Below are 10,357 nucleotides of genomic sequence, written 5' to 3'. Positions count from 1 at the left end.
TATTTAAAGATGAGCTGACTCCAATATTACACAAATCTTTGAATTGGACCCTACAAAATAATAAAATGCCTATTTCCTGGTCCGAAGCAATTATTTCAGTTCTGTTGAAACCAGGGAAAAACAAACAGTCGTGCGCCAATTATAGGCCTATTTCAGTACTAAATATAGATTACAAAATCTACACGTCTATAATCTGTAACAGGATAAACACATTTTTACCTGACATTATTGATGAGGACCAGACGGGATTCATAAAAAGTCGCCAGACACACGACAACATTAGAAGAACCTTACACTTAACTGAAAGAGCCCAAAGAGAACATATAAGTACAGTTCTCTTAAGTATTGACGCGGAAAAAGCTTTTGACTGCGTTAATTGGGAATTTTTATTCTTAGTCTTAGAAAAAATGGGATTTAATAACAAATCAGTTGAAATTATAAAAACAATATATTCACAACCAACGGCTAAAATTAAAATAAACGGGAATTTAACAGGAACATTTAAATTGGAAAGATCCACTAGGCAGGGTTGTGGACTCTCCCCAACTCTGTTTGCTCTTTTTATTGAGCCTCTGGCACAGGCAATCCGAGAAAAACCTGAAATTAAAGGAGTTTCAATGAATGGCGTTGAACATAAAATAGGATTGTTTGCTGATGACCTAATAGCGTACCTCGAACAACCAGAATCATCAATTCCACAGTTTATGAAACTGTTGGGAACATTTGAAAATTTATCGGGATATAAAATTAATATTTCAAAAACTCAGACTCTAACATTCAACTATGTTCCCTCTGAATACATTAGAAACAACTTTAAATTCAATTGGAATATGACAAGTATTAAATACTTAGGAGTAGAAATAACACAAGACTTTCAACATATAAACATTAAAAATTATTCAGAAGTACAAGACAAAATAAAAAAAGACATAGAAAGATGGTCAACACTCCCACTAGATTTCAGCTCTAGAATCGAAATAGTGAAAATGAATATATTGCCGCGGTTTTTATTTTTATTTCAAGCTCTACCAGCACAGGTCTCCAACACTCAATTTGCAACGTGGGATAAAACAATATCCAGATTCATATGGGACAATAAAAGATCCAGAATAAAATATGGCACCCTCCAGCTTCCAAAGAACAAAGGAGGTATGGCATTACCAAAGCTAAAAGAGTACTACATCGCCTCACAATTACGGTACTTATGCTGTTGGTGTAACCCCCATTATACTGGAAAATGGAAAAATATTGAATGTGAAACTTTACAAGAACCTATTCAAAACATTATTGGTGATAAAGAGTTATATGAAACAAAGAAAAGGCATTTAGATCCCATAACAAATCATACACTAACTATATGGTTCAAACTACTCCAAAAATACAAAATCTTAAATAGTGCAAAAAAATTAAAATGGGTAGCATATGACAGGCAATTTAAACCAGCAGAATATGATCAGACCTTTAAATATTGGACTACAAAAGGAATAACAGCATGGTGCTTGCTAGAAAAGGACGGACAGCTGGAGAGTTTTGAGAACTTAACTAAACAATTTCACCTTGAAAAACAGGATTTTTTCAGATACTTACAAATGAGAAACTACCATAAGAAAGCAATACAGAGAGACTCCTCTGGGGATGAAGGCGGGATAGTTCACACAATAACAAAGACATATAAAGACAACAATACTAAATGGATTAGTATGCTATATAAATCATTAATGGAATATGACGAAAACACAACTTTGAAAGTAAAAGATAACTGGGAAAGAGAATTAAACATAAGGATAACTGAACAGGACTGGTTAGATATGTGGAGACACCACCATACCACCACTGGATCTCGAACGTGGAGAGAGTTTGCCTGGAAAAACCTTATTAGATTTTTCATAACACCTAAACTGAAGAACAAACATTTGAAAACAAATCAGAGCTGTTGGCGCGGATGTGGAGAAATAAATGTTGACCACTCTCATGTATTTTGGAAATGTCAGAATGTAACAGGTTTTTGGAATATGGTGGGCGATCTCACATGCAAAGTGCTGGGATACACAATCCCTTTGTTGCCAGAACTGTTTTATCTGTACATGTTTTCAGGAAACCTAATCCACCAAAGTGACAAATATTTATTTAAAGTCATGTCACTAGCCGCCAAAAAAACAATAACCAGAAACTGGGGCACTACGGAGATCCCTTCAAAGGAGCAATGGACTTCAACAATCAACAACATATATTCAATGGAATTAATAACATACAGGCTGAAGCTGCAAGAGGCACAATTACACCGAAAGTGGAAAAAATGGACACTGTACAACAGATAGACATGGGGAACACCTAGACTTGACCTTTTTCTTTTCTCTCTTGTTTTTTTGTGATGTTGTTTGAGATTTGTGTTCATGTAACAAAAACTAATAAAAATAAAGTTATAAAAAAAAAAAAATCACATATTTAACTAGAAAGAGCTGTATTTCCAGAAGAAAATGCAGGGTTGAATGCTATATTGTTGAATGAAAGTTAAGCAGCAAAAAATGGCGGAAGACACTATAATGAAGAAAGAGGAACAGGAACACAATAAGTTGAGTGCTTTAAAGTAGTGATCCCCAACCTTTATGTTGCTGGGGACCGGTCAACCCCTGGGGATTTTACCGCTGCCCGACGGGGAGGGGTGGGGGTTGCCGGGGATGCTTAATTTTGTTCTGATTTTAAAAAGAAGAAAACCTCTGATCATCACAAAAAACATAAAGTAATAATAATAATAAGAAGAAGAACAGATAACATCAGTGGAACATCAATCTCTAGTAACATATTCTGCCAATGAATGTTGTGAGTACTATGTACACAGGTCAGTGACGTGCAGTCAGGAGAGGCAGATGAGGCTGTGCCTCACCTGTCATTATGGGAAGAAAAGAGAAAAAATAAATTCAATGATTATATTTAATAAGTAATTTGTGCCTTGCAGTCATTTTCCATTTAAATTTACCATTTTGGGGTTTTTTTTCTTTTCAAAATCGCTGAATTTCCGCATTTGCCGTTCAGATACTAAGTGACGTGCGATTAGGCACCAGCCCGCTGAGCCTCACTTTGGATTGCGCAATACCTATGCAGTCAGACGGTACTGCTATCTCTCTATATGTCGGTTCAATCACTTGTACTATATGAGCTGAGTTTACATAATTTAGGAGATGTATATGATGTACAGTGTTTGTTTTTATAAATAACTGTATGTGAGGGACGTGTTTCTTGTGCTGAGCGCTAAACGCCGGCGAAAAAGCCGCTGGGTGAGGCCAGACATTCTTGTGCCTCATGTTAGGGGGCGCCAGTGAGCCCTGAGATTATGACGCTAAAAAATACTAGAAGTGATAGCAAGCGGCAAGTCACTTTCTTCAGAAGGAGCGGCGTATGGACTTTATTTACAAGTAAAGGTAAGACGATAATAACATTTGTGCTTTTTTCTATGCTGCAGTTTGCATATGAAAAAAAAACACGTTGAAATGATATTTTAAACAAAACACGTTAACTGTTGTCAATTAAATGGTGAATAAGTTACTCAGTATGGTTCATATGTTTGTAAATCTGACTGATGACGTCAGTGCCTCACCAGCCATTAACCTCACCGCACGTCACTGACACAGGTTCACTGTGTGGGAAATCACCTGTTGGAATAAATTCACATTTTTAGCAGGACTCCTGCTGGCCTACTGTTGTTGTTTTTTTGTCTTACCAGGGGAGGTACCAGGGGAGTCCCACAACCAGCCTGGCTTGGTAGGACCTCTTCAGCTTAATGGAATATCGTAATTCGGATCCACATCATGGTTGGGGGATTGCCACCACAACAAACACCAGAGACCTTACTACCACAGCTACAAACAACAGTGTAGACAATAAATGTGGAGAACATGGTCCACTTTGACTCAATAATTTACCACAAAATATTTTAACAGCACTGTGGAACTATTTTAAAGCTTCATTTCCACTTAATACAGTCTGCACATGTGTGTTATATATTTTGTTTTATTCGTGTATGGCACTTAATAATTTGCGCTTCAACATAACATAATTGTTGTGTTATTTCACAGTTTTGAATTTGAAACCTAATTGTCAGAAGTAAGAGCTCTGTCTCCCCCTCTGGTCACCGGTGGGAACTGTCTCCAGTGTTCCAACCACACTACAGCTCCCAGCAACCCCAGCACACACCTGAATGCCTCACACCTGACTCTCATTCATTCGTCAACCACAACATAAGTAAGCTATGCACTGAGTTAAGCTCAGTGTGAAGTTTGTCCCACTTTGCCTTCCTTACTCAGCGTTATATTTTGACCTGATCTTTTGTCTCATGACCCTTTTTCTGACTCTGTTTGGCTGCTGCCTGCCCCAACTCTCGCCTGGATCCTGACTACCCTGTCTCTCTTCTGATGATCTTATGCCTGTCAATGACCCCTGCCTGCCTGACTCTGACTTAGCTTTTGGAATTTTAGCTGAGCTAATGAACCTGCTGTATTTGGATCCAGAAGTCTGCCTGTTCTTGTCACAATAACACACATTTAAAAACAGAATGTAAATTCCTGATCACACAACTTCCCTGTGACTCACATATGAGTAGCAAAAACTTAAACTAAGCTGTTTTGTTTATAATCTGCACATAAAGAAGAAATGCGTCACGATATTAAACTTTAATTTGCTTCTTTATGCAGCTAACAGCTTCATATAGGTGCTTCTAACTTAGGATAAGTCGAATGACACTATTTAAAAGCGGACCAACAGGTCTTTGTGGGTCAAAATTCTAGCTGATAGGTGTTTAAATATTTATTTGCAGCAGTAGTGTATAAAAAAATGATTTAAAAAAGCATTCAATGTGATTTCCAGATTTCTTTTAATTATGTCTCTCACAGTAGACAAGATGAAAATGTCAGACTCCTCCATGGTTTTGAACTTGTTAAATCACAGGGTGTTCAAATGCTTCTTTGCATCATTTAAACAGCACTAAGGGCCTCCCAGCGGAGGGTTTGAAAAATGAAAAATCTGCACAACGTGCCATCGCCTCTCCTCCTTACCTACCCCTAAGTTGTTTAAGTGTTTGCTATGAATTGTCACTCACAGCATACCCATGGAAAAAAAGTGCATAACATTTTCTCTCTCTGGGCTCACCGAGCGGATTTGAAATCTTAAAATAACATGCGAGACACCTGCGTGCCCTTTACAGGTATGCCCAATTTATGCCCACAGACAGCCCATGTCCACCCATGAGGGTGGTTGTGACTAAGGCATTAGTCACCTAAAACAGTTTTCCATATCAGGAAGTCTGTTGTTCAGTCAAAAACTTTTTTTTTCACTTAGTTTTTTCTGACTGACATGCGTCTCTAGGACTTAAAGCAACGAGTCATCATCGATACAAACCTTTTAGAAGATCTAATACAGATTTCTTTTTTTGCAGACACTCAAATAGGAACAATCGGTGACCCTAATTTTACTTGCCTTAAAGAGAAAGATTGAACTTTAAGGTAGGTTGAGGATGAAGACATCAAGGGTGAAACAATAGAGTGAGACTTTGAAGCCATTCCATTTTGTAGAAATGGATTAAAGAATCACCTGCCATAAAGAAGTGTGAGTAAGCACTGAGATATTCACTCCAGAGCCTGGGTGGTTATGGATCCCCGGGGAGTGCTGGCCCAGACCCTGTGAGATCAGATCAGCCTGGATCAGGCAGGAGTCCACTCAGAGGTGGAACTAATGAGCCCATGTGTTCTCAGACACTTCCAAGAGCCAGATGCTGGGCAGAGAGATGTCCATCCAGCTTCTCACTTCACTTCCCCTGGAGAGGAGGATTTTTTTCCAGGCATTGCATGCATATCAGACACAGAAAGGAGCATTTTCAGACACATGTACCATGCTCACTTTTATTGAAGCGTGAGGTTTTTGCAGCAAACACACATATTAGCAGCTTTTGATTGTTGAGTCTACACATAGACAGAGTTTTCTTATCAATGCCGCATGTGAGGTGAAAGAAAGCAATGAAAGGGGTTCAGGACTCACATCTATCTCATGCATATGATCTGCCTTCTCCAGTAGAAGTCACGTATATACCCCCCTTCACTACATCACTGATGTAGCCTTGACTCCTGCAATCTGACGTCTCATTGAAAAGGGTTAATTATTACCATCTTTCAATGTGTTTCAGCTGTTGCAGTGGAAATCCTGACCCCTACCACCCCATCAGACTTTTGGGATTGTGTCTCTGGATGTCAGGGACTCGACTTTGTTTTGACCTCCTCCTCTGTTTACTCAAATGAACTCAGCCATGAGTCATTGTCTCACCTTTCAAAGTCCATGTAAGGGGTTTGGAAGGTGGATGTGAAGACCTGTAGCACAGTAAAAGACTTAGAGAAAAGAAAAGCAGGGTTAAAGGTGTGGATGCAGATGTCCTCATTGTGGCTTCAAAACTCCTATTTTAAAAATGGTTATCATTGAATATATGTAATTGCAATATTATAAAGCATAATAATGTAGAAGAATTCATTAATTCATTTTATGTCTAATTATCCCAAGTTTGATACGTCATTGTATGAATGTACAACTGATGATTGTGAAGTTTTTGTGTACTATTCTTATTTGATTGCTTGAAATAAACCATTTCAAATCAAATCAAATCAATTCAAAAGTCAGTTTACTGGTCTTCTAGTAAACATGTATCTTCACAACTTTCCAATCCATGGGAGAACTTTAAGTGTAAGTACTTTGCCAAGTAGACTAAAAGGATGAGGGGAAACTCGACTAAAATGCCATATTGAGCATAATTTCTGCCTTTTTTTGCTAGGCTGTGGGGCAGTCCATGTGTTGAAGAAATTGTTTGTTTGGCATCACAATTAGCATTATTAAAAATAAAACAGATGCATCGATGCTGATAATAATGTAACTTTTGTACAATATATTTCTGCTGACAGGCTTTTAGAATGAATCCGCCTTGTTAATGGAGTTTTGGGAAGCAGTTGGATCCGTTCAAGCTTGAAAAACGTTAAAGTATGCATGGCACAAACAATTCACAACTTTTATTTTTTTTGATAACTTTTTTTCTTGTTTTGTTTTTAAAAACAAAGATTTTTGTCCATATATTTATATAGACCTTTGTGTTTAGTTAAGCACATGGTGATTGTGTAGATGGATCACACTGCCATGCTAAACCATGAGTCATCAGAAGCCAGTTGTTCTTGGAGTATCGTCTGAGAAGATCCAAGAGTTTCAAACTCAGATAATCAGTATCTTCTTTTGTTTATGTGCAACACTGTCATTCCTTGGTAAGGGTGTATCAATCAATTAATAAATTGATTGATCGATTTCCATTCCTGCGATCCTATACCTGACAAGTCATTAATTAAATTGTACTGAATCGACTTTACCAAGAAAATCCTTTCAAAATTGGATAAATCGATTTAATCGATATTGAAAAATACCATTTGGATTGAGACATGGTAGGTATGTTTTAATATAAAAGTGTGAGTGAAAAAAGTGAAATCACAGTGGACTGCACACATGTGATGGTAGCAAAAAATGATCATGCCATCATTACAGACCTGTGTGGGAAAACACTTTGAATTTAGCAAAGACATGACCATACAGTGTGGGTTGAATGTTCGAATTATACATTCTTATTTTGATGTGATAAAGCAACAGTGGACTGAACTTTAGAAAACTAAATGTGAATGGATTTGAAATGAATTCTTGTTTGTACACATGTTTAATTTATACTGGTTTATTGCAAGAAATACAAGGAATCTGGAAAACTTCACCTGCACTGTTTAGTATCCAGGCATTTGTCTCTGAGTCACACTGGTTGAATTTGTGGCTAAAGACAACCTGGATCGATTTTAAGTCATGTCGACTATGTATCAGATCGACAACCCCTAGTCCTGACTATAGGTGACCCTTTCCTCATACTTAGTCCTCATACGTCTCCTTTAGCTAAGCCCATGGATTTTTTTAATGTGCTTTCATTTTTCTAATATTTCAGTTTTGTAGTTCTGTTGAAGGGCCTATATCACGCAAAAATCAACTTTTTTGAGCTTTTAAGTGTATTATAATGTTAATTCTTCACGAAAAACCACCCCAAAGCGGTATTTTGCTCCTTTCACTCATTTCTGAAAACATTCCTCCAGAAACAGGCGCTCTGAGCACCAGCCCCTCCCAATCCACAAAAACGATGGGTTCTCACATAATGATGTCACAAAGTGAGTAACAGCCCCTTCCAGGATGAGTCTGTGCTGCCAGCACTGCCCCAGGTTAACACACACTCTCCATGGAGCTAGATGTGACTGGCTAAATGCTTTCATTTGATATGCACAATATGCACATCCATCTTTGTAAAAATGTGGATGTTGTGAAACACAGACACGCGGCCAAGGTCAGCTCTAGGTTGACGTCATGAAATGGGCTTCACCAACACTGAGGCTGTGCCACAGAGATTAAATCGTTTTACTTCTGGGTAGTAAAATGAGCTGCAAAAATAACTTTTGAGTGTGATAAATGTAATATATTATCATATACCGGTATATGGATTTTATTTTTTTACTCTGAAAGGCTTACAGAAAGCATGATATAGCCCCTTTAAACTCACATGAATGCAGCTTCTGCTTCATAAAATATCTCCTCATTCTTTATACTACAGTTGTAACGTCTACTATGGTTCTTTGTTTACTTTAGTTTAAGTGAGAGAATACTTTAGCTTTTCAGTCTTCGGTGCTTCTGATGGACATAAATGGAAAGACTAAATTGATACTCTTGATTCAGGGTGTTTTTGTTAAAAGAAAAACCAATTTAAAGGTTAGATGAAGCTGGAAAGAGATTATGCCAACTTCACATTAACTTGATTGTTAAAGGAGGTAATTTGGAAGAAACACAAAAGGAAAACAATTTTAAGAAAGGGTGAGGCATTGGAGTCAAAAAGACTGCTGAACTTTCCAAAATAAAAAAGGAACTGAAAAACACCAAGGACTGTAACTACTAAGGAAATGTTTCCTTTTCTGTGTAAACCATCAAGATAATCCTTTCTAAAAATTCCAGTGAATCTGTAGCTTCAAATACAGTGAAGGAAATAAGAATTTTCTCCCTATCTTCATTTGAACATTGAAAAATAGTAAACCACAAAGAAAATTAAGAAATCTATTTTTAGGAATTTATATGAATTTATTTGTATTTCATTGAAATAAACAGGTATTTGATCCCCATGTAACTATTAAGAGTTCTGGTTCACACAGACCAATTAGACCCTCATAAGAGAAATGCTCCCTATGACCCCTGGAACACCATCCACGCTGTCAAGCATGGAGGTAGAAGCATTATGATCAGTGTTTTTCTGCACAGGGCCAACCATTTAAAATGACAGACTATTCATTTCTTTGTGGGTGGGCAAACCCACAAAATAAGGAAGAGATCAAATACTTATTTCCTCCACTGTACAGAATTGGTTCAACTTGCTGATAAACATGAGCATTTATTACTTATGACTTTGAGTCTTTCAGTTTGGTCTAAAATGGTTCTGAGAGGTGATTCTGTGAGAAAGAATCTGAAGGGGAACGTGTCTGTCAGCAGTCCTCATCCACTCCCAGCCAGAAAACAAGCACCAGACAATCATGCAACACCACCCTTTTCCTTTCTCCTGTGTGACATCCTCCAGCTCCATCTGCATCAAACTGGAGATGGATCACACACTTCCTCAGTAAAACCCAGGGAGGGCCTGTTTGGAGGCTGGTCTAAGGTTCAGCTCCTGATGGTGTTCTGGCACAAAGAGAGATGAGTGAAAACAAACAGATGCATTTCTAATAATGCCGAAGAACAAGAGCAGAGAGATGAAATGAAAATATCTTTAATACAAGCAGCTCTTGTCAGGCTGTGGTAAGCTTGATGAAGGTGAACAAAAATAATCCTGCTTTAATCTCAACAGGTGGTGTGATCAAAACCCCTCATTTCATGTCGCAGTTGCTTTGTTTTGCAGAAATATGCAAAAGCTTCCTTCATCCAGAATTCATTAAGTGTATTTAATGTGCAGGACACATGGGGGCTGCTTTTTAAGGTGCAAAAATATTCACACCTGCTCCTAAGAGAAGTGCAAGCATTTGGATGCACTGACACACTCGGGTAATGGGTTCGTGTTGTTAGAAGTGTTCGCTTTATCAACGTTTCTCCTTGCCACACAAAGAAGGCTCAGGTGTGAAATTAGTTTGACTCTGAAGTGCTTGTTTGCTCGCCACACAAACGTTGGACCTGTTGGTTCACAGGCATGGCCAGCTCTTTTGTGCATGCACATGTGAGTTTCACATTAGTCACGACTGCTCTGCGCTGCTGTATCTGATAACCCTGGAAGAGGTTTTTT

This window comes from Oryzias latipes, chromosome 8 (genome assembly GCF_053564925.1).
Source record: "Oryzias latipes strain Hd-rR chromosome 8, Olatipes_Hd-rR_3.1".
Taxonomy (NCBI): Eukaryota; Metazoa; Chordata; class Actinopteri; order Beloniformes; family Adrianichthyidae; genus Oryzias; species Oryzias latipes.
This window is presented reverse-complemented; position numbering follows the sequence as displayed.